Genomic DNA, 25,322 nt, shown 5'->3' on the forward strand with positions numbered 1-25,322 from the left:
CGTCTCGATCCCTGAGTCAACAGATGGGGACGTTTGCAAGACAGAAATCATCTGCACGAACAGTTCGACGACGTTTGCAGCAGCATGGACTATCAGCTCGGAGACCATGGCTGCGGATACCCTCGACGCTGCATCACAGACAGGAGCGCCTGGGATGGTGTATTCAACGACGAACCTGGGCGCACGAATGGCAAAACGTCATTTTTTCGGATGAATCCAGGTTCTGTTTACAGCATCACGATCGTCGCATCCGAGTTTGGCGACATCGCGGTGAAGGCACATTGGAAGCGTATATTCGTCATCGCCATATAGCGTATCACCCGGCGTGATTGTATGCGGTGCCATTGGTTACACGTCTCGGTCACCTCTTGTTCGCATTGACGGCACTTTGAACAGTGGACGCTACATTTCAGATGTGTTACGACCCGTGACTCAACCCATCATTCGGTCGCTGCGAAACCATATATTTCAGCAGAATAATTAACGACCGCATGTTGCAGGTCTTGTACGGGCCTTTCTGGATACAGAAAATGTTCGACTGCTGCTCTGGCCAGCACATTCTCCAGATCTGTGGTACCGTGTTGAAGCTGCATGGGCCGCTGTACCTCTACACGCCATCCCAGCTCTGTTTGACTCAATGGCCAGGTGTATCAAGGCCGTTATTACGGCCAGAGGTGGTTGTTCTGGGTACTGATTTCTCAGGATCTACGCACCCAAATTGCGTGAAAATGTAATCACATGTCAGCTCTAGTATAATATATTTGTCTAATGAATACCCGTTTATTATCTGCATTTCTTCTTGGTGTAGCAATTTTAATGGCCAGTAGTGTAGTTAACGGTGAACGTCCATGTTGCATCATAATATCAGCTGAAAGTGAAACGGATGAACATAAACGATAATAGGAATGCTACTTTTTTTTCAAGGTTACGGAATGGAAATCACTAAAATCAAAGTGTTTTGAGCCGTGGCGGCTGGCGCTAGGGTGTTCTACGTGCATCGATGATACCGATATTCGGCTGCCTTGCTATATTTGGCCGGCCGGAGTGGCCGAGCGGTTCTAGGCGCTACAGTCTGGAACCGCGCGACCGCTACGGTCGCAGATTCGTATCCTGCCTCGGGCATGGATGTGTGTGCTGTCCTTAGGTTAGTTAGGTTTAAGTAGTTCTAAGTTCTAGGGGACTGATGACCTCAGAAGTTAAGTCCCATAGTGCTCAGAGCCATTTGAACCTTTTTTTTTTTTTTTTTTTTTGCTGTCTTTGACTGCTCCCCCCGACGGTTATCCGGGTGAACCGGTGAAGGGAGAGTCTCCGGTCGGCGTTCAACGAGCCAACGTGTGTTGGAAACAAGATGGCGTCCCTAACCGTGGTGCATGATGGGCCTCGCATTGCTCGCCGCCCGTGTCTTTTGTCGCGCCGGATGTACGGAGCCCATCATTGGGCGCCTTGACGTGCAAAATTGTGGTGGGTTCGTCGTCTCACGCCGAACAGCTTCCCAGCTCGTAATTTGCAAGCTCCAAGTTACTTATGACTTTTATTCTGTGTTTAACTAAGAAGATGGGTTGGGTTGTATGGGGAAGGAGACCAGACAGCGAGGTCATCGGTCTTATCGGATTAGGAAAGGACTGGGAAGGAAGTCAGCCGTGTCCTTTGAAAGGAACCATCCCGGTATTTGCCAGGAGCGATTTAGGGAAATCACGGAAAACCTAAATCAGGATGGCCGGACGCGGGATTGAACCGTCGTCCTCCCGAACTAAGAAGATGGTTGAATCTTACTGTGGCATGGGTAGCTGCCGGAGAAGGCTCTGAACTTGGTTACACAGTGGCTATTTTAAGGAGCTGATGTTCCTGATTTCGTTTCGCATCATCGGTGGTGTGTGTGTTTTAAGTGATTTTTATGCAAGTTTTAACTTGTTTTAGGACATGTGATCGCTTGGGGACTGCTTGCCGTTGAGTAAGCACCCGACAGCTGTAGAGTTAATGGTTTAATCATTTGTCACGGCAGGATTTTGTATGTTTATTTAATGTTGAAAGTGCCTTAAGGCAACTGGAAGTGATCTCTAAGTTTTCAGCTAGTTTACTGGAAGACGGCTAATGTTAGAGTATTGCTCCATAAGAATTTGGGGGCATGCTTATTATATATTCCAGTGTGGCTGTGATTTGACCTTGTTTTCACTGCAATCTACACTCCTGGAAATTGAAATAAGAACACCGTGAATTCATTGCCCCAGGAAGGGGAAACTTTATTGACACATTCCTGTGGTCAGATACATCACATGATCACACTGACAGAACCACAGGCACATAGACACAGGCAACAGAGCATGCACAATGTCGGCACTAGTACAATGTGTATCCACCTTTCGCAGCAATGCAGGCTGCTATTCTCCCATGGAGACGATCGTAGAGATGCTGGATGTAGTCCTGTGGAACGGCTTGCCATGCCATTTCCACCTGGCGCCTCAGTTGGACCAGCGTTCGTGCTGGACGTGCAGACCGCGTGAGACGACGCTTCATCCAGTCCCAAACATGCTCAATGGGGGACAGATCCGGAGATCTTGCTGGCCAGGGTAGTTGACTTACACCTTCTAGAGCACATTGGGTGGCACGGGATACATGCGGACGTGCATTGTCCTGTTGGAACAGCAAGTTCCCTTGCCGGTCTAGGAATGGTAGAACGATGGGTTCGATGACGGTTTGGATGTACCGTGCACTATTCAGTGTCCCCTCGACGATCACCAGTGGTGTACGGCCAGTGTAGGAGATCGCTCCCCACACCATGATGCCGGGTGTTGGCCCTGTGTGCCTCGGTCGTATGCAGTCCTGATTGTGGCGCTCACCTGCACGGCGCCAAACACGCATACGACCATCATTGGCACCAAGGCAGAAGCGACTCTCATCGCTGAAGACGACACGTCTCCATTCGTCCCTCCATTCACGCCTGTCGCGACACCACTGGAGGCGGGCTGCACGATGTTGGGGCGTGAGCGGAAGACGGCCTAACGGTGTGCGGGACCGTAGCCCAGCTTCATGGAGACGGTTGCGAATGGTCCTCGCCGATACCCCAGGAGCAACAGTGTCCCTAATTTGCTGAGAAGTGGCGGTGCGGTCCCCTACCGCACTGCGTAGGATCCTACGGTCTTGGCGTGCATCCGTGCGTCGCTGCGGTCCGGTCCCAGGTCGACGGGCACGTGCACCTTCCGCCGACCACTGGCGACAACATCGATGTACTGTGGAGACCTCACGCCCCACGTGTTGAGCAATTCGGCGGTACGTCCACCCGGCCTCCCGCATGCCCACTATACGCCCTCGCTCAAAGTCCGTCAACTGCACATACGGTTCACGTCCACGCTGTCGCGGCATGCTACCAGTGTTAAAGACTGCGATGGAGCTCCGTATGCCACGGTAAACTGGCTGACACTGACGGCGGCGGTGCACAAATGCTGCGCAGCTAACGCCATTCGACGGCCAACACCGCGGTTCCTGGTGTGTCCGCTGTGCCGTGCGTGTGATCATTGCTTGTACAGCCCTCTCGCAGTGTCCGGAGCAAGTATGGTGGGTCTGACACACCGGTGTCAATGTGTTTTTTTTCCATTTCCAGGAGTGTATTTGTGCTGTAGGCCATTTGTTAAGTCTGCTCGTTTTCTGGCACCGCTGCGGTTATGGATTCTTCTCAGGACCGCTCGTTGTGAGGCCGGTCGGACTATATATAAATATATACCGCCTGCTAGTGAGCCTGAGCACAAGCCGTGGGGAGTGAACGCTCGTATTGCCTGCCGGCCGTAGCGTCATTGCTTGCAAATACTGCTGTGGGCCTCAACGATGTTCTCTAAAGTTAAATGAGGCCACTTTGTTAATATTAGCGTTTCTGTAAGTTATTTTACTGGTTGAGTTATTACTAGCCATTCTTATTTAACATTTACGTTGATCATTTGTGTATCTTCATCTATATCTACATTTATACTCCACAAGCCACCCAACGGTGTATGGCGGAGGGCACTTTACGTGCCACTCTCATTACCTGCCTTTCCTGTTCCAGTCGCGTATGGTTCGCGGGAAGAGTGTGCAACCTGTTATTATTCCTGTGTGCCAGTCTTGTGACCTTAGTTGGCCCACTTTGCATTTTTAGTATAAGCATGTTTCACTGTGGACCTTTATGTGGGCAGTTTAGTTTTATTAAGCTTTAAGATTTTTTTAAAATTAAGTTGTGGTGTTATGTGGCTGTGTAACTTTGGGTTGGAAGTGTATATATAGTGTTACTAGTCTTTTGAGATATGGTTAAACAAGAACGATTGTTTATGACTGATTATTCACCGTGCCTACTATCTATGATTTTGGTCCGGACGCAAAATATTATTCTTATTCGTGTTTATGTAATTCAGTTAAAGTGAAGATTTGTATATTGCATCAATAAGAGGGCAAATGTCGGAATTGAAGTTTATAATAAAGTCTGTTTTGAGTCAAATTAAAATTGTAAAACAAATCACAAGCTTGTCCATCACCAGCGATCCCGGGCTTCCTATTTCCTTTAAATAACTGTGGTGAGATTGGAACTTTGATTTTCTAAAGTATTTTATTTGGAACATTCTGCTACACATTCCAGCTACTTCTCTACATCGTCACAACAGCGACTTGGACATCTGTCGTAGCGTGGTACCAACTTTCCGACGCCCTCGTCACAGAAGGCAGCGCCCAGGTCGTAGTCTGTGCCAAAACACTGATCTCTTAGCGGGCGGATCATGTGAGCAGAGAGGTGAGAATCACAGGGAACAAAGTCTGGCCCGTATGGTGGGTGATCGAACACTTCCCATCGAAAACTCTGCAGGATAGTCTTTGCTGCAGCTACGGTGTTCCGTCGAGCATTGTGATGAAGACGGACAGCCGGCCGGGGTAGCTCAGGGGTTCTGGGCGCTACAGTCTGGAACTGCGCGACCGCTACGGTCGCAGGTTCGAATCCTGCCTCGGGCATCGATGTGTGTGATGTCCTTAGGTTAGTTGGGTTTAAGTAGTTCTAAGTTCTAGGAGACTGATGACCTTAGAAGTTAAGTCCCATAGTGCTCAGAGCCATTTAAATCATTTGATGAAGACGGACAACATCTGATGACAACGTTCGCTTATTCGCTTATTCTGAACTGCCATCCGTAGACAATTTCCTCCAATAGCCTTATCCACTCGCTGAGCAACACTCGTTTACTTTCCATACCACCTGCATCATACTTTTTGGTACTTGCTGCACCGTTGCTGCACGTTGCTGTCACGCATGGCATTTAACGTTATGTGGGCTGCATGAAGTAAGGCAGAAACGCTCAGCAGACGAAATCAAATGACAGCACGCACTTCACACCTGCCGTGTGGCTCTACTGTTCCAGTGTCTTTACATCCTCACTGTGTGCTCAGAACTGAAAAGTGCGACGCGAAGCGATCGACGTGCATTCTAGAGACGATGCGCAACACACCTGCGCAGAAATTTATCTGATTTTTCCCTGTGGTTTTAATTTCGCGACCTACTGGACCTTGCAGGAAAGTAGCGCTCGTGGAACTAAAAACGTTAAAGTAAACGTGGATTCTTAAAATAGCTGTTGTGCTTATGATTAGCAGTTGATTTCAGTATGAAGTACTGGCTAGTTAGCACAAATGTAACTGAAATGAAAACCTTTCGATTACGTCCCCATCTATATATTTTTTGTGAAAGCTAAGCTCGCTTGATTTTAAGACATTTATTTCAAGTAGTAGTTTCCGCAGAATCGAGCAGTCATCTTCAGATTGGCATTATACTTTGCGTAAATGTTCACATTCATGTGTCGTCGACATTTTGAGAACAAATTGCAAATATTTACTATCAAACACAGTCGTGATCACAATTTGTTTATTACGGTGATTGTGATCACCGTAATAAATAAATTGTGATCAAGACTGTTTTTGATAGCAAAATATTTGTAACACTTCGATCACTGTTCACTTCCACAATGTATTCAAAAGTAATTAAACTGCAAATACATTAAAAAACTCCACATGGTTTCTCATTTATAAAACAAAATGCTCGCCAGTGGGTTGTTAAATGAATAAAAGGTAGAAGTACAACAGGCATTGCACATACAATTAAAACTACACGTCATGTCGATGACCTCGCTGAAATAGTGGTGGTAGGCTGTATGTGAAATTATACCGTAATTAGATGACGAATTATTCAAAATGTTTACATTGCAAACATATTTGTACTAACTACGACAATATTTCACGGAGAAGTCAGTTATGGCTTGTAACCACACATTAGCAGTTATCTCGCAAACTGCTTGTTTGCACACGCACTTTCACGGGAAACTTTTTTTTTTTTTTGTTTTTACGAAGGCGTTCTGAAGAGTGAAGCCTCGGAATTTTTCATGTGAAAGCCCTTAAAGTTTTTAAATAAAACCAATTGTAACCTCCCCCTCACTTACCGACCTTAATGACAGTGAAAAATGAAACCGCGTGTACCTAATGGGAGTTTTGGAAAAGCAATCGTCACCGAAGTTAACCTGTCGGTAAAGAGGGAGGAAAGGGTTACATCTCGTAATGAAAGGAAATGTGCTAATGAAACTGGTGGAAATTAATTTTGAAAAGGGGTAAAGTTAATAAAGAAAGTAACTGTGCAGCCGTTACGTTAACAATTAACTAGCGGTAATTAGGTATTTGAGATTTGGGGGAAATCACGGTCGCCAGTCCTAAGGACAATTACTATAGTAACTGAAAAAGAAAGGTTATTACACATATAATTAGCACTAGAAGCGTGGCAACTGAAGGTTGACACGTGTAGTGTGAAAACTGAAAGTTTGTTAGAAGTAATAAATTTCGCTACACCCTGACTTAATTTAGCAAAAGAATTAATAAAACCGGAAAATCGAAAGTTAATTTAGTGACTGAAGTTAATAGTGAGCTTTCTTTCTGAAGCACATCGAAATTCAGTAAAATACGGTTAGTCTTGGACTACCTCAACAATCATTTCAAAAACTACTTGAATCTACACAATTTAGAAATAAGAGATTTAACTTTGAACTTGAATTAAATGATTCCGAACAATTAACAATAGTAAAATTTAGTACGTACCAAGCTGAGCTGCAGTCACAGGTAAGCTAAAATATGGTAACAAAACTCGCACTCTTAATTTGTGCTTGTGTAATCTAAATAGTGTAGCCAGCTATAAATACTTTAACCGAATTTTGAAATTAAAGCAGTGAAAACGAGTTAGCTATATTACTTTAATGCTGGCGTTTGAATTTCAACGACACTCGGGTTCATTTCGGAAAAGGAAGGGACTCTGCTTGGTAATGCAGTTGGGACAATGAGCAACAAAAGTTCATGCTAAGTTGCTGTAATTACAGTGACGAAAATGGAACAGTTTGAAAAGCTGAGGTCTGCCATACAGTTCTAAAACTTTACGTGCGTCCAGTCTTCCTTGTCGGTTGATTGAAGGTTTGAAGCCGTCGGTCGAGGAGGTGGCGACAGTCACTCATTGTCGGCCGTCGCTGTTGCAGAAGCTGGATGTTGGCGCGCCTTCTTCTCGACACGGTCACCAGACGAAACGGGCTCTTGATGTGCGCTAGTTAATGTTTCCCGTCCGCGACACCATGTCAGAAACTATCATCGCAAGTCGATCGCAATTACATGCTGCCAAACCCCGAAAGCGCGGCAACTCGCGGGAGCGTCACACAACACACCTGCTCCACCGCACTACTCCAGCCAGACTCCTTCTCTCAGCCCGCGCTCCACGCGGCAGAGTTAACACTCCCAAAGATCCTACACACTTTGATTCTTCACACGACCTATCGATGTAATCGTTCGATAGCGTAGTTTTCCCTAGGCAAGACCCAGCGTAAAAATACAAATAATATTCACGAAACAAACCAATTATACATCGACATAAATGTATAAATATATATATACCAACAGTAAAACAATTACAATATACAAAGAGACAGAAATGTCATATCTTGAGGTAACAAATCAAGGAAAAAAATAATAGTACAATAGATGGAAACAGGAGGATATGCATTTCCGGCGTTACACAATGTTATTAACATTCTACCTCTTTATTCTACATGTCTACATATTTATTTCTCTACGTAGTCACCCTGGAGACGAACACGTTTTCCCAACGAGATCAGTTTGATGACACCGTCACTGTAGAATATTTGTTGACCGAGGCACAACTTCACCTCTGCTTTCACTACTTCACCGCTATCAAAGTGAAGTCCTCGAAGCTGTTTTTTGAGTTCTGGAAACAGATGAAAATCGGATGGGGTCAATTCGGGTCTGCGCGGAGGTTGACCGACGACAGCGAACCGAAGGTGTCGGATTGTTGCAGGATGTCGCAGGATACTTGTATCAGAATTCGGTATTAACTGAAGGAAGAAGAAAGGAAAATTGGTTCAAATGGCTCTGAGCATTATGGGACTTAACATCTGAGGTCATCAGTCCCCTAGAACCTAAGGACATCACACACATCTATGCCCGAGGCAGGATTCGAACCTGCGACCGTAGCAGTCGAGCGGTTCCAGACTGAAGAGCCTAGAACCGCTCGGCCACACCGGCCGGCCCGAAAGACTGGGTTTACCGTCCCGTCGACATCAAAGTCACAAGCTTGGATTGTGTCAAGGAGAGGAAAGGAAATCGTCCGTGCTGTTTCAAAGGAACCATCCAGGCATTTGCATGCAGCGATTTAGGGAAATCACGGAAAACCTAAATCTGGATGGCCGGACGCGGGTTTGAACCATTGTCTTCCCGAATGCGAGTCTCCAGTGTGCTAACCGTTGTGACACCTCGCTCGGTTCGGCATTAATTATAATACACTGGAACTGAACCTCGTCGAACAGTCTAACGCACAGAGCGCTAGTTTCGGGACAGGCAGGCGAATCAAACCCGGGTCGACCGTACGACGAATAAACGGGTATTTTCTGGCACACCAGTCAGCTTATGTGTGTCTTTTATGTGATTTTCCACACTCGTTTAGACAATTTCTGGGCTGGTTCCCAGTGCCTACCTTAGAAAATAGAGTATACAAACAACTGAAACCCGACAATACACAGAACAATGGGGTACACGTTACGCAGATGGCGCACACAGTGTTCTTCCCTTATCGAGAAAAAAGGGTGTCGGCTGAAGGACATTCTGTAACGTAGCTTTCCTTAGTGGCAGATAATAAAAAAGGCTGTGCATGGGTATGAGTTTGTCTTGGGAAAAACGCATGACGAATGCGTTGCCATGGTTTGGCTACAAAATTTTATGCACATCCACACATAATTAATGTCTTTAGGATCTTGAATCATTATTATTTCGATGTATTAGGCCTTCGCGATACTGAGCGTCAATCACTGAAGGTTCGGTCACAGCAAAAATACTATTGTGACTTCCACATAAAATGTGATAATAAATATTTGATCGGACTTCGCAAAGAAAAAAACAGATCAGGTCCGACTTGAGAATATAATATTTAAACGACACAGTGCCATAAGGAAAATATCGTCTTGCTTTCAAACAATGTGAGCAAAACTCCCTGATACATCTACCTGAAAAATACAAAAAAAAACATTAATAAATTCAGTATAGTAATATAAAAAGGCTTACTACCTTAGCTGGAGACAGTGCTGTTGCCGGCAGTGGTGGCCGAGCGGCTCTAGGCAGTCTGGAACCACGTGGCTGCTACAGTCGCAGGTTCGAATCCTGCCTCGGGCATGGGTGTGTGTGATGTCCTTAGATTAGTTAGGTTTAAGTAGTTCTAAGTTCTAGGGGACTTATGACCTAAGATGTTGAGTCCCATAGTGCTCAGAGCCATTTGAACCATTTTTGAACCATTTTTGACAGTGCTGTTTATGAATGTAAGTTGTTGTTATTCCATAAAAATACACGGCTTATATTTCTCGACAACGTATCTCTTAGTACATCGAATGCTAACAGAGAAATGAAACATTAGAAGAGGACGTATTCGCTTGCTTCACAAATCATTTGTTTCTTTAGAAAACAGAATGTAGCTTTCTTACAGAAGTTTGCTTTTTACTTTTCATGTATATAGTCTTTGAAATATATTTCACATTTGTTTGTTATTCACAGACATTCTACGTAATACTAGTGATAAATAATTTCGCTAAAAGTTAAGGGTTTTGTCGTAACAAATTGAGACAATACATATTTTCATAACATACTCCTTATTCGCCCTTGAACTTAATTAAAATTGCCACAGCTTGAAAATAGCGAGCCTTGTATGGCGAAATAAACGCTAGGCAAAAGACAGAGTATTGTGGAACCCAAACAATTTTTCACAAAAAGAAGTTTCGCTTCTTCCCGTATCCAAGGAACTAAAGGTGGATATCATTTGCAAACTATCTGCTGTCAACATCAAACCCACCACGGTCATGTACGTGTCGAACTTTCCTCGTTGTTGTCGTCGGATATGGCCATGCTACACTGGGTCGTGTACGACGACATCTTCACTGTGTTCTCATTGAGTCAGTACGTGATTGCTGTGAATGACCACAGGAACATTCACGTGCTCGAGCACCAATGCCCGAGATATATGTTGCTAAATGGCTAACCCGGTGCTAGGTGTAAACTCCTGGTTGCAAGCTACCTATGTAACAGCTTCCAGGGGCAACAAAAATTTGATTTTCGATATTTCATGTAATTGCTGACCTAATTTAAAAATATAAAATGCTGTATTAATCTAATCATTAAAAGTTGCAATATCATGTTAAAGACAAGATTTACAGTTAGAAACTGTGCTTGTATCTTGAGGGAGAGAAACTCACTTCGCTCAAAGAGAGAAACTCACTTCGCTCAAACTATCCAGACTATATTCATCCAGAGTTTGAGAATGGGAACACGTAGCGACTTAACGAATTTTACACACTACTTTTTAATCCTTTTGAATATTTTTTTCGCTCACACCCCCACGAAATGATGAAAGGAAAAAAATTATCGCTTACTACATGTCTTGCTGTTCATGCAGTAAAACTTCAACAGCAGGGATGACGTTTTAAGTTATTACCTCTTTACCACTAACTCTATACGTAACCCGTCACTGGATATACCTGCATAATTATGTCATCGTACGTCAGGTAGGAGATATAACGTCACAATAATTGACATCCGTGAAAAACTAGCTTTCGTTTAGCTCGGAAACTACCCAGACTACACTGATCCAGTTTTTGATAATGTAAGCAGTTGCCAGCTTCCAACAAACTTAAAACATAATCTGAATCTTTATTATACATGGCTGTTCCATTCTTCAAATAACGTAGAGGGGTTACTGCCTTGGAACCGAATGAGAAACGCATGTATCCACTTTTTACGACGTTCCGAATTAAGGTATCAGATACTTACACTGCGGAAATAATTAAGGGATACAGAATAATGAACATGTTCTGAACTACCGTCGTTTTACTAATGATATCGCACTGTTTGGCCTCAAGTGCGGCTACACTTCAACAACCACAGGAAAAACTTCGACAGCAATCCTGTAAATTTATTATTATAAATTAAAAATTATGTAGAGTATTTCAGAAAGAATAGTATGGATTTTGTAGTCCTGTCGTCCGCAGTTGCATGTAATGTTATGGAATGCTGATAATTTTTGCTCTGGGACCGTCTGACCATAACTGAATGGAACACAATTTTTGTACCATACGCGTTTCACCTTTATTCTTTGAACGGCATCCTCAGTGGAATCCAATATGTACACATTTTTGTTTATACTATTTAGTTTGCTTTTAAATAGTGCCAGAACTGCTTATAATCTATATATATGTACATGTATGACGTCCTAAACGTAAATTGAATAGTGTAAACAAAAATGATTTGTATATCGAAGATGCCTTGCAAAGAATAAAGACGAAAGGTGTATGGCACAAAATTGTTCATTCATTTCATTCAGTTGTGGTTAAACGATCCCAAAATAAAAATTGCCAACATGCCCTAAGAATTATCTCTTTTGAAAGAAGTACATCGTCTGTATGACTGAAGATAGAAATCTGAGCTTAATGTTTTAGCTCAGAATAGGACTACAACGTCATTGTTTTCAAAAGAACCATCTGAATTTTACAAGGGTATATCTTTTTGATGCACACACGTACAACCCTCTCGTACTTCTTATAATTCGTTCACCATTCACAAATATTCATGCGCGCACCTCCAGACCACATTCACTATTGTTGCTATGCATCGTCGCAGTTGATCCAAAGTCGTTGGAAGGAAAGGTACATAGCCCTTCACAAAAATCTCGTTTCGTGAGGTCTCTGGGAGTCAATGATGGGATGTGAAATCCGTAAGCCCATACTGGCCCACCTGTGGCTGAAGCAGCTGATTGTTAATAGTTACTGTCGCATGCAGGTGCCAATGCGGTGGTGCTTCCTGATGTTCAGAAATGAAACTTTCTACCAGATCTACGGCACTTCATGGTAACGAACCACAGATCTTCTCCCGAGAAAGAGCGTAAAACAGATGAAGCTGTTGAGAGTCTTTCTCGTGTTCGACTATCGTATGTGGCTAACGTGTTCCCCATATTCTGAAGTTGTGGCGTTTCATTTGACACACAAATGAAACGTACCCCCCCTCCCCCCCTCCACCAATGAATACTTAACATTAAAAGCAATTGTTACCTTCCCTCTCGAGGACCATAATAAAGTCAAAAAATTCTTCACGTTATCACCATCATGAAGAGCTTTTGGGAATTGAGTCCTGTACGAACTGGATGAAATATGTTGCCCAGAAGCATGCCAGGGAGACGCAGGAGGACTGGGTAAGTCTTGGCTGGCACGACTAGCGTGCACCACGTGAAAAACACTAGGTGAAAGGGTTGAAACAGATAGAAACGATAAAAATGGTTTATAACGAAAATATTTTTTATACATGGCTCTGGCTGCAAGGATACTACTTCATAGTAGGTGTCCCATGCCAGGATAAGATAGCATGGTACTTCTAAACAGAAATGTAAAATTGGGCTGAAGTGCTGTTCTGGGTTTCAAAATTAAGCTATTGCTGTGTTTGGACTGGAAATCTTAAAATCAGCGTAGTGAAGTGAAGTCCGAGTAATTATGATCGCTGTAAAAACGAAACGATGGTGGCCACGACATGCAGCCAGGTAAATCGAAGGAATCTACCAAGCAAGTCCTTTGCTGGATTCCAGGAGATAAGACAAGGATTTAATGATAAAACACTGCGCAGCTGACTTTTTTTATTGTTTTATTACAATCTGAAATCGGAATATATAAATCTTTTGATTTTTGTAATTGTAATCTTAGGTAATAGTAATTTTGATATATCGCAAGACTGATAGTTTCTGATTTTCAATGACAGTAAAACCAAGGAAAGAAGACTGCAGGGCAAAAGATGCAGAAATACGCTCATGCAGACATCTCATAAAATACCAATGTAAGTAGCTGCACTTCCAGATAGGAATAACTTCCTGAAATACGTCGAGCTATGCAGTGTTTTGTTATTTAATTAAAATGACAGAGTTGTAGGCTTTCTAAAAAAATGTATTGCAATTTATGAAATTGAGATAACGCCTGGAAAATTTTAAAGCAGTTGTCCAGCTGTTGCTGTTGTTGTTGTTGTTGTTGTTGATGATGATGATGATGATGGTGATTATGATGCGGTTCAAATGGATATAAGACATATCACATTTCATATAGAATTTCAGTCTGATATTCCGTACGATATCCTGTAGGACTAGAAATAACATCTACATCTACCTCTACATCTACATGGTTACTCTGTAATTCACACAAGTGCCTGGAAAAGGGTTCATCGAACCATTTTCATACTACTTCTATACCATTCCACTCTCGAACAGCGCGTGGGAAAAAGAAACACCTAAATCTTTCCGTTCAAGTTCTGATTTCTCTCATTTGATTATGATGATCATTTCTCCCTACGTAGGCGGATGTTGACAAAATATTTTCGCATTCGGAAGAGAAAGCTGGTGATTGAAATTTCGTAAATATATCTCGTCGCAAAGAAAACAGCCTTTGTTTCAGTGACTGCCACGCCAACTCGCGCATCAATCAGCGACACTCACACCCCTATTGCGCGATAACACGAAACAAGCTGCCCTTCTTTGTACTTTTTCGATGTCCTCCGTCAATCCTATCTGGTAAGGATCCCACATCGCGCAGAAATATTCCAGCAGAAGACGGACAAGTGTAATGTAGGCTGTCTCTTTAGTGGGTTTGTCGCATCTTCTAAGACTCTGAGAAGCTCATCTGCAGAAACCAGCACGGTTTTAGGAAACAGCGGTCATGCGAGACACAGCTGGCCCTCTTTGTGCATGATATACAACAGGCTCTAGATACCGGATCCCAGGTTGATGCCATATTTCTCGACTTTCGAAAGGCGTTCGACTCAGTTCCGCACTGTCGCTTGCTACGAAAAGTGAGCGCTTACGGTCTATCCAATGACATATGCGGTTGGATAGAAAGTTTTCCAGCAGATAGGGAGCAGTATGTCGTCCTGAACGGGGTAACTTCAACAGAAACAAGAGTAACTTCAGGTGTGCCCCAGGGCTGCGTAATAGGTCCTCTGCTTTTTACGATTTACATAAACGATCTGGTTGATGGTATTGACAGCGGCCTTAGACTGTTTGCCGATGATGCTGTAGTCTACAGGAAAGTAGTGTCACACGAAAGTTGTGAACAAATCAATGAGGATTTGCAGAAAATAAATGCGTGGTGTAATGACTGGCAGTTATCTGTCAATATTAGTAAGTGTAACCTACTGCGTATAAGAACGCGAAAATTCCCATTAATGTATGAGTACAAAATAAATCAGTCTTTGGAAGCGGTAACATCAGTCAAGTGTCTGGGTGTGACCATTCGAAAGCCGGCGGTTCTAGGCGCTTCAGTCTGGAACCGCGTGACCGCTACGGTCGCAGGTTCGAATCCTGCCTCGGGCATGGATGTGTGTGATGTCCTTAGGTTAGTTAGGTTTAAGTAGTTCTAAGTTCTAGGGGACTGATGACCACAGATGTTAAGTCCCATAGTGCTCAGAGCCATTTGAACCGTTTTTGAACTATTCGAAATGATCTCAAATGGAATGATCAGATTACACAAGTAACGGGTAAGGCGAACTCTGGATTGCGGTTTATTGATAGAATCCTGAAGCGATGCAGTCCTTCAACTAAGGAAATAACTTACAATGCGTTAGGTCGTCTAGTCTTAGAGTATTGTTCGTCTGTATGGGACTCTTAGCAGTTGGGTCTGATTCAAGAGATTGAGAAGGTCCAAAGAAGATTCGTGACTTGTACATTTAGCCATCGTGAGAGCGTTACAAATGTCATAGAAAGTTTGAAGTGGGACAGACTTGCAGATACACGACGCGCTAAACAGAAGGGGCTGCTCACTAAATTCCGAATTCCAATCTTCACCCAGGATGTAGAGCATATATTATTACCACCAACTTTCAAATCGCGTAATGATGATGATTCAAAGGTAAGGTAAATAAGAGCTCGTACTGAAGCGTTTGGGCACTCGTTTTTCCCACGCGCGATCAGCGAGTGAAACAGAGGGGGGAGAGGGGGGGGGGTGGAAATATGACTTTGGCGCGAATTGTGCCCTCCGCCACACACCGCTTGGTGGCTAGCGGAGTATATATGCAGATGTAGATGTAGATGTGTTGTGCCAACAAAACGCAGTCTTTGTTTCGCCTTCCCTCACAATATTATCTATGTGGTCTTTCGAATTTAAGTTGCTCGTAATTGTAATTCCTAGGTATTTAATCGAATTGACAGCCCTTACATTTGTGCGATTTATCGTATACCCAAATTTTATCGGATTTCTTTTAGTACCCATGTGGATGACCTAGCACGTTTCTTTATTTAGTGCCAATTGACACTTTTCGCACCATACAGAAATTCTCTCTAGATGAGTTTGTAATTGGAATTAATCATCTGATGATTTTACTGGACGGTAAATTACAGCGTCATCTGCAAACAATTTCAGGGGGCTGCTCAGATTATCCCCTAGATCATTTATATAAATGAGAAACAGCAGAGGGCGTATGACACTACCTTGCGGAACGCCAGATATCACTTCTGTTCTACTCCATGATTTACCGTCTATCACTACGAACTGTGGCCTCTCTGAGAGAAAATCACGAATCCAGTCACACAACTGAGACGATACTCCATATGCACGCAATTTGAGCAACAGTCGCTTGTGAGGAACGGTATCAAAAGCCTTCTGGAAATCTAGGACTGTGGAATCGATCTGAGATATCCCTTGTCGACAGCACTCATTACTTCATGGAAATAAAGACCTAGCTGCGTTGCACAAGAACGATATTTTCTGAATCCGTGTTGGTTATGTATCAATAAGTCATTTTCTTCAAGGTGAGTAATAATGTTTGAGGACAGTATATGCTCCAAAACCCTACTGCAAATTGAGGTCAGTGAGATGGGTCTGTAATTCATTGGGTTACTCCTATTTTCTTTCTTGAATATTGGTGTGGCCTGTGCTAGTCTTCAGTCTTTAGGAACAGACCTTTCGCCAAGTGAGCGGTTGTATATGATTGCTATGAAAGGCGCTATTGTGTCTGCATACTCTGAAAGGAACCTGATTGGTATACCATCTGGACCTGAAGACTTGCCTTTCTTAAGTGATTTGAGTTGTTTCACAACACGTAAGGTATCCACTTTCATTTCACTCAAACTAACAGCTGTTCTGGTTTCGAATTCTGGAATATTTACTTGGTCTTCTTTCGTGAGGAACTACGTAAAACTGTATTTAGTAACTTCGCTTTAGTGGCTCCATCATCGGTAACATTTCCATCGGTATCGCGCAGTGATGGTATTGACTGTTTTTTTGCCACAATTCCTGACCGTAATAGCATAAAAAGACAGTGGATTCCAAGGTGTGAGCTCAGGTCTTGGTAAACGTTCGTTAACTTGTAACTAATACCTGACAAGCAATGGAATTGATATGTATCCTGCTGTACATAAAATAAATACATATATTCAGGAAGAAATAAAGAAGCTCCTGTGCTTTAATTGGTCAAATATGAATACAGTTACTGACTGATCAACAACGTATAGATGTGCGGGGTACCAGCTGAAGTATGTGAAGTGTGAATCAAGAATAAAATATCTGACTCGGAACGGAGCGTGACATGACGCCGTATAGGTTCGGAGAATCGCACTGATATGCCTTTGACGTTCGCCAAGTGTGCTTGCTCTTCCACGGCTGCTAAGGCACGAACGGTTCCCGGAACTCTGTGAAATGTCCACAGAGCTACCTCAATCACATAACGGAGGGAAAGGCGTCCTTCCGGGGCAAATACGGTTTTCCACGGAACTGTCCGAATCCGGCGCTACCTGGAACTCTAAAAGGGATCACAAGTCCAATCGTGGCTCTGTGTATTCAATGTTACGTACACCCAGCTGCACATCAACGGGCGCTTTCAGAATGACTGCCAAATATTTGCTCAACGAACGCAGCAATCTCCTTTAACACAGCTACGGAACAATACACACAGCAATATACGCAGTAATATGCAGACGTAATGGAAATTATCAGTAACAGTTCTGGTCCTGTGTAGCGCATGGCGCGTAGATCACTCTCTCTGATAACTGTTTCTGAGGAAAGAAGATAGCGGTAGTATCCCTGTGTTCATTATTTCATGACAAACGAGTGTCAAAATTTGTAGAGACGAAATAGTTGAACAGATTTAGAATAATGGAGCAAAAATCGCTAATTGGTTATTCGGTACCTCAGAAACTGATTTTGGATGCAGAACGAAAAGAGGAAACAGAATACGAGTCCAGGAGCTTAATACTTGTGTTTGCTCAAGACAGAATTTCCACACATATTTCCATAATAATGTATTAGGAAACAACAATAAATCGTCATTTTCTAAATAATTGTATTCTATGGCGTGTTCCACGCCTCGTGGTCTAAGCGTATTTGCGCTGGACCAACACAGTATCTGCTGGTGGCGGCAAAGGTTCAGCCTTGATAAGTTTTCACTGTTAAACTGATAGTAGGACTTTACCTTTGTCTTTACCTTTGCTGCAGAAATGTGTGACTGGTATAGAAATTTTCGTGAGAGATATGCTCAATGTAGGTAATATAAATGTTGAGTGGGATTATATTTTCTAAACGGTGATTTAGACTTAGTAACATTCACAGCCCGAGGACAAAAAATAATTTAAATTTCTCATAATACGTTCGGTGGCCACAGCAGAAACTTCATACTGTAGTATGAATTCCGTGTTCTCTAAGTATTTTGGAAGCAGTTTTTGCAGCCAGAACCTGACAAACCCGAACAAACTACTACTTGAGCACTTACAACCGGAAGTAGTTGGAACATGTATTCTGTGAACTCACTCCTTGAACGTTTTTCACACGATGCATGACAATTTTCTTCAAAACAATGTCGTAAAATTTACACTACATTCGCCTGTTGATATTTTTCTGCCTTCCTGATTTTGGATAATCGTTTGTGCACAGAAGGCCACCACAAAAACGATTACACCAGTTAGATTCTGTGATTCGTGCGGCCACACCAATATATCACTATCAGAAACTAAGATCTGGTCCACTGTCGACTCGCCACTAATTTCACATCAGACAATGTGGACTCGTGTAGAATGTTTCTAGGTGGAGTGATTTTAATGCATATGTTCAACATACACAGTGCTTATCACTCGTGCAGGGCCGCGCAGAATGGCCGCGCGGTTAGAGGCGCCATGTCACAGACTGTGCGGCCCCTCCCACCGGAGGTTCGAGTCCTCCCTCGGACATGGGTGTGTATGTTGTTCTAAGCATAAGGTAGTTTAAGTAGTGTGTAAGTCAAGGGACCGATGAGCTAAGCAGTTTGGTCCCTTAGCAATTCACACACATTTGAACATTTGCAGGCTTTATCTACATCTACATCTACATACATGCTCCGCAATCCACCATATGGTGTGTGGCGGAGGATACCTCGTACCACAAATAGCATCTTCTCTCCCTGTTCCACTCCCAAACAGAACGAGGGAAGAATGACTGCCTATATGCCTCTGTACGAGCCCTAATCTCTCTTATCTTAGCTTTGTGGTCTTTCCGCGAAATATAAGTTGGCGGCAGTAAAATTGTACTGCAGTCAGCCTCAAATGCTGGTTCTCTAAATTTCCTCAGTAGCGATTCACGAAAAGAACCCCTCCTTTCCTCCAGAGACTCCCACCCGAGTTCCTGAAGCATTTCCGTAACACTCGCGTGATGATCAAACCTACCAGTAACAAATCTAGCAGCCCGCCTCTGAATTGCTTCTATGTCCTCTCTCAATACGACCTGATAGGGATCCCAAACGCTCGAGCAGTACTCAAGAATAGGTCGTATTAGTGTTTTATAAGTGGTCTCCTTTACAGATGAACCACATCTTCCCAAAATTCTACCATTGAACCGAAGACGACTATCCGCCTTCCCCACAACTGCCATTACATGCATGTCCCACTTCATATCGCTCTGCAATGTTACGCCCAAATATTTAATCGACGTGACTGTGTCAAGTGCTACACTACTAATGGAGTATTCAAACATTACGGGATTCTTTTTCCTATTCATCTGCATTAATTTACATTCATCTATATTTAGAGTTAGCTGCCATTCTTTACACCAATCACAAATCCTGTCCAAGTCATCTTGTTTCCTCCTACAGTCACTCAACGACGACACCTTCCCGTACGCCACAGCATCATCAGCAAACAGCCGCACATTGCAGTCCACCCTCTCCAAAAGATCATTTATGTAGATAGAAAACAACAGTGGACCTACCACACTTCCCTGAGGCACTCCAGATGATATCCTCACCTCCGATGAACACTCACCATCGAGGACAACGTACTGGGTTCTATTACTTAAGAAGCCTTCGAGTCACTCACATATTTGGGAACCAATCCCATATGCTCGTACCTCAGTTAGGAGTCTGCAGTGGGGCACCGAGTCAAATGCTTTCCGGAAGTCAAGGAATATGGCATGCGTCTGATACACTTCATCCATGGTTCACAAGATATCATGTGAAAAAAAGGGCGAGTTGCGTTTCGCAGGAGCGATGCTTTCTAAAGCCGTGCTGATGCATGGACAGCAACTTCTCTGTCTCAAGGAAATTCATTATATTCGAACTGAGAATTGTTCTAGAATTCTGCAACAAACCGATGTTAAGGATATTGGTCTGTAATTTTGCGGACCCGTCTTTCTACCCTTCTTATATACAGGCGTCACCTGCGCTTTTTTCCAGTCGCTCGGGACTTTACGTAGGGCAAGAGATTCGCGGTAAATGCAAGCTAAGTAAGGAGCCAATGCAGTAGAGTACTCTCTTTAAAACCGAGTTCGAATCTCATCAGGACCTGGCGATTTATTTATTTTCAACCCATTCAGCTGCTTCACAACCCCAGGGATGTGTATCACTAGTCCTCCATACGGGAATCTGTACGAGACTCAAACGGCGGTGTGTTTGTACGATCCTCCTGCATGAAAGATTTCTCTAATGCTGAAATTAAAATTTCAGCTTTCCTTTTGCTGTCTTCCGTTGCCAGGCCAGACTGATCAGTGAGTGACTGGATGGAAGCCTTCGACCCGCTTACCGATTTTACGTAAGACTAGAATTTCCTTGGGTTTTCAGCAAGATCTTTTGCTAAGGTATGACGGTAGTAGTGGTTGAATGCTTCGCGCATCGCTCTTTTTGAAGCAGCACGAATCTCTACTAACTTTTGCCTGTCCTCATTCTCCCGATCTTTCTTGTACCGCGAGTGCAACTGTCTTTGCTTCCTGAGCATTCTCCGAATTCCGCTGTTAAACCACGATGGGTCTTTTCCGTCCGTAACCCACTTTTTCGGCACATACTTGTCCAATGCGTGATTTACAATGTGTTTAAAATTTGCCCATAATTCTTCCGCGTCCATCGTACCGAAAGCAAATGAACTCTCACCTTGCTTAAGAACGATAAATGGTAAGGATAAAACTAAACTTCCGGTGATGCCTCATTTCACCTTACATGTGTTTTACTATTGATTATACACAGCAATTGTGCAGTACTCAGAATGTAGAGACCGCTTTGTTCTTACAATTGTTATTAGGGCTGCTCATCTCACAGATGTGCCAAACACAATTTACTAGTAGAAAAACTATGTTACTACAGGTACTAAATTCTAGTTACAGTAACTATAAATTATTATTTAGCACACAAACACGTTTGGGTGAAGTTTTGCCATCGTCAACGGCCAGCCATGGCAGCTTTGTTTGTTACATACTACCTTCATACATCTGATCACCAAGGTGCTTATGACAGTCTGATGACGGGTTTTACAAGACACGCGTCCAATAAAGTCATCGGTGTATCAGCTGGTGACTTCTTATTTTGTGCCAATACAGCAATTGTGCAGTACTTTTATCGTGCATGTATATATACTGTTTTTGTTTTTTAATCTCTTAATGTAGTAGACAGTAATAATTTTCCTTTTACTTCTATTGTAGATTTTGAAGTTGGTTACCGCCTAGCGCAAAGCCGTAATTCTGTTCAAAAATATTTGCAATCAATCACATGACCACTTTCAAAACGGATATTTTATGTCAAATTCTGCTCGATATATCCATATGCCAACATCTCGATTGGTGCTGGATTATTTTCTCCACGTGCTGTAACATCGCCAGTTTTCATCGTAGAGGTTGTAGCTGAGCGTCGATGAGCTCTCTCATCGGTACAAATAAAACATGCGCTTAGATTTTGGGTCGCAATAGTGGTTCAAACACAATTTGATTCCCGCGGAATACGGTAGTCAGCTCTTCTAAAACTGCGGCCACCAACGTTTGAAGGCACACGAGACGAGGATTTTTCCACAAAATGTGAGTACAGAATTCTGCCTCCTCCTCATAAAAAGCCCTACCTTAACACGCAGAAGTCAAGACTCAGGTGGGTGCCTTTGGTGCACTAACGAGGAGAACACGGTAAGTGATATAACCCGACTTCCCAGAAACTTTACGCACTCGATAGATTCTCTCCTGTTATGGAGGAAACGACGGAGAACATTTTCAAGGTATTTTATGTGGTTTTCAGCGTTATACAGTGCAATGGCAGCTGTGTCACAGAGGATAGCGTCGCTGATTCACACTTTTGTGCCCTTTTTTAGAAACCCGTTTGTTATTTTTATTTTTGTTTCTTATTTACCCATCTGCGTAGAAGATTACTGTACAAATGCTTTCTAAATTATATCAAATAACGTTCTCCTTATTCGTCTACTAATTGTATGCGCGGTGAATGTATTTAAAATAAATAAATAAATGACACATTTGTTAGAGATTGTTTTCTGTGAAATTGGTGTAGTTTATCTTGATTCATAATCAACTGCAAGAGCAAGTTTTCGGTAAAGTGATCCGTAATGCGTGATTTGCGTCGGAATCATTGCCTCCAGCCGTAGTGGCCGAGCGGTTCTAGGCGCTTCAATCTGGAACTGCGCGACCGCTATGGTCGGCGGTTCGAATCCTGCCTCGGGGCATGGGTATGTGTGATGTTCTTAGGTCAGTTAGGTTTAAGTTGTTCTAAGTTCTAGGAGACTGATGACCTCAGATGTTAAGTTCCATAGTGCTCAGAGCCATTTGAAATTATTGCCAACGCAATGTTAGCGACGTTTCTTCTCCGAGTAAGACTCGTACGAAGAAATGTCACTGTGGTAAACCTGCCTTCACGAGATGCTCGTTGTGTTCAGAATATCTGTGTTTCGACTGTTTCTATGATCGATGTCATATAAGGGAATGCACAAATCTTTCTGAAGATTAAACATAAGAATGAAAATAGATAAGAAATAACATAAGCACGAAACATGTCCGCAGTTCGTGGTCTAGTGGCTAGCAATGCTGCCTCTGGATCACAGGGCCCCGGGTTCGGTTCCCTGCCGGGTTGGGGATTTTTCTCTGCCAGGGGACTGGGTGATTGTGTTGTCCTCATCAATCATCATCATCATCATCATCATCATCATCATCATCATCACCACCACTAGCGTAACGGGTTGGCGACGGGAAGGGCATCCGGCCACCCCTTGAATTACACATGCCAAATCCGACCCTAACCATGCCAACCCGGCGAAAATGTTGGAAAAAGGTACAAGAAAAGAAGAAGAGAATGTAAGAACGAAACATAAAAATACGAGAATTTAAGAGGGCTATTCAGAAAGTAGGGAACGTTTCCGTCTGACGCCGCTAGGCGCGTGCCGGTCGCTTATATTATGATATGTGCGTACTCGGCAGCTCAGACGGAATCCACCCATGAAAACGGGAACGTGTCTGCGCGTCTGGTTTTTTCGATATTCGAATCTGAAATGTGCGCTGCAATCGAAAATCCCGCCAGTTGTGAGGTGCGGCCTGTGATACAGTTTTTGTTGACAAAACACCTAAAACCTATAGAAATTTATCGTGAACTGAGCGAAGTATAGGGGAACAACGTAATGAGTGAATGTTCCGTCCGGAAATTGTGCATTCGGTTTAAAAATGGCCGAACCAGCATCCATGATGAAAAGAAGAGTGGACGCCCGAGCACTGCGACTGACGATCGTGTCGCTGAAGTTGATGAGACGATTCGTGGAAACCGTTGCTTCACAATACCGGAGCTTTCGCTTTCTTTCCCACTAGTTTCAAGGCCTTTGTTGTTTGGAACTGTCACTCAAAAGCTAGGCTACCACAAATTTTGTGCACGATGGATGCCCAAAATGCTTACAGAGCACCATAAAGAACAGCGAATTGGCGGCAACGTTGACATTTCTGGAGGTCTACCACAAATATGGTGATTCATTACTAGATCGAACCGTAACCGGTGACGAGACTTGGGGGAAACACGTCAATTGCGAGACAAAATTACAGTCCATTGAGTGGGGGCACACAACGTCACTCCAAAAACCAAGAAAATGTTTGCAAACCTTGTCAGCAAGGAAGTTGATGGCGACGTTGTTTTGGGATAAGCAAGGTGCGCTTCTTATTGATTTTCTCGAACGTGGAGCAACCATAAATTCTGCCCGGTACTGTCAAACTTTGCACAGCCTTAGAAGAGCAGTTCAAAACAAACGCCGAGGAAAGCTGACGTCCAAAATTTTGTTTTTGCGTGACAACGTCCGACCTCACACGACAAACCGCACTAAAGAACTAAATTCATTCAGATGGGAAATTTTCCCTTATGTGCCCTACAGCCCCGATCTTGCACCAAGCGACTTCCACTTGTTTCCCAAGATGAGGAACTGGCTTGCAACGCAGCGCTCTGATGACGACGCGGAACTCCAGGAGGGCGTGACTCACTGGCTGAAGTCTCAGGCGGCAGAATTTTACGACGAAGGTCTTTCAAAGCCTGTCCACCGCTATGATAAGTGACTATGTGGAAAAGTAGTATCTCAGTAGCTCTTTCAGATATATATATATAATAAAATGTATTTGTTGTTCTTAGTTCCTTTTCAATGCCAAAACGTTCCCTAGTTTCTGAATAGCCCTCGAAAAAAGGACTAAAACGGTTAAAAATAATATTATATAATTAGTGCAAAACACTTATCGTGAAACCCAGTTGTTATTCCATAATTAATATACAGGGTGATTCAAAAAGAATACCACAACTTTAGGAATTTAAAACTCTGCAACGACAAAAGGCAGAGCTAAGCACTATCTGTCGGCGAATTAAGGGAGCTATAAAGTTTCATTTAGTTGTACATTTGTTCGCTTGAGGCGCTGTTGACTAGGCGTCAGCGTCAGTTGATGCTAAGATGGCGACCGCTCAACAGAAAGCTTTTTGTGTTATTGAGTACGGCAGAAGTGAATCGACGACAGTTGTTCAGCGTGCATTTCGAACGAAGTTTGGTGTTAAACCTCCTGATAGGTGGTGTATTAAACGTTGGTATAAACAGTTTACAGAGAATGGGCCAATAAAGTTTTTGGTCCCTTTTTCTTCGAAGGTGCTACTGTAACTGTACTACAGTATCTGGAGATGTTAGAGAATTGGCTGTTCCCTCAGCTCGAACAAAAAGCACAACAATTCATATTTCAGCAGGATGGAGCGCCACCACATTGGCAATTATCTGTCTGTAACTACCTGAACGTCAACTACCCGAGGGGATGGATCGGCCGCCAGGCAGCCCGTGACAGAGCACTTCATCACTGGCCTCCAAGAAGCCCTGATCTTACCCCCTGCGATTTTTTTTATGGGGGTATATTAAGGATATGGTGTTTCGGCCACCTCTCCCAGCCACCATTGATGATTTGAAACGAGAAATAACAGCAGCTATCCAAACTGTTACGCGTGATATGCTACAGAGAGTGTGGAACGAGTTGGAGTATCGGGTTGATATTGCTCGAGTG

This window comes from Schistocerca cancellata, chromosome 9 (assembly GCF_023864275.1).
Source record: "Schistocerca cancellata isolate TAMUIC-IGC-003103 chromosome 9, iqSchCanc2.1, whole genome shotgun sequence".
Taxonomy (NCBI): Eukaryota; Metazoa; Arthropoda; class Insecta; order Orthoptera; family Acrididae; genus Schistocerca; species Schistocerca cancellata.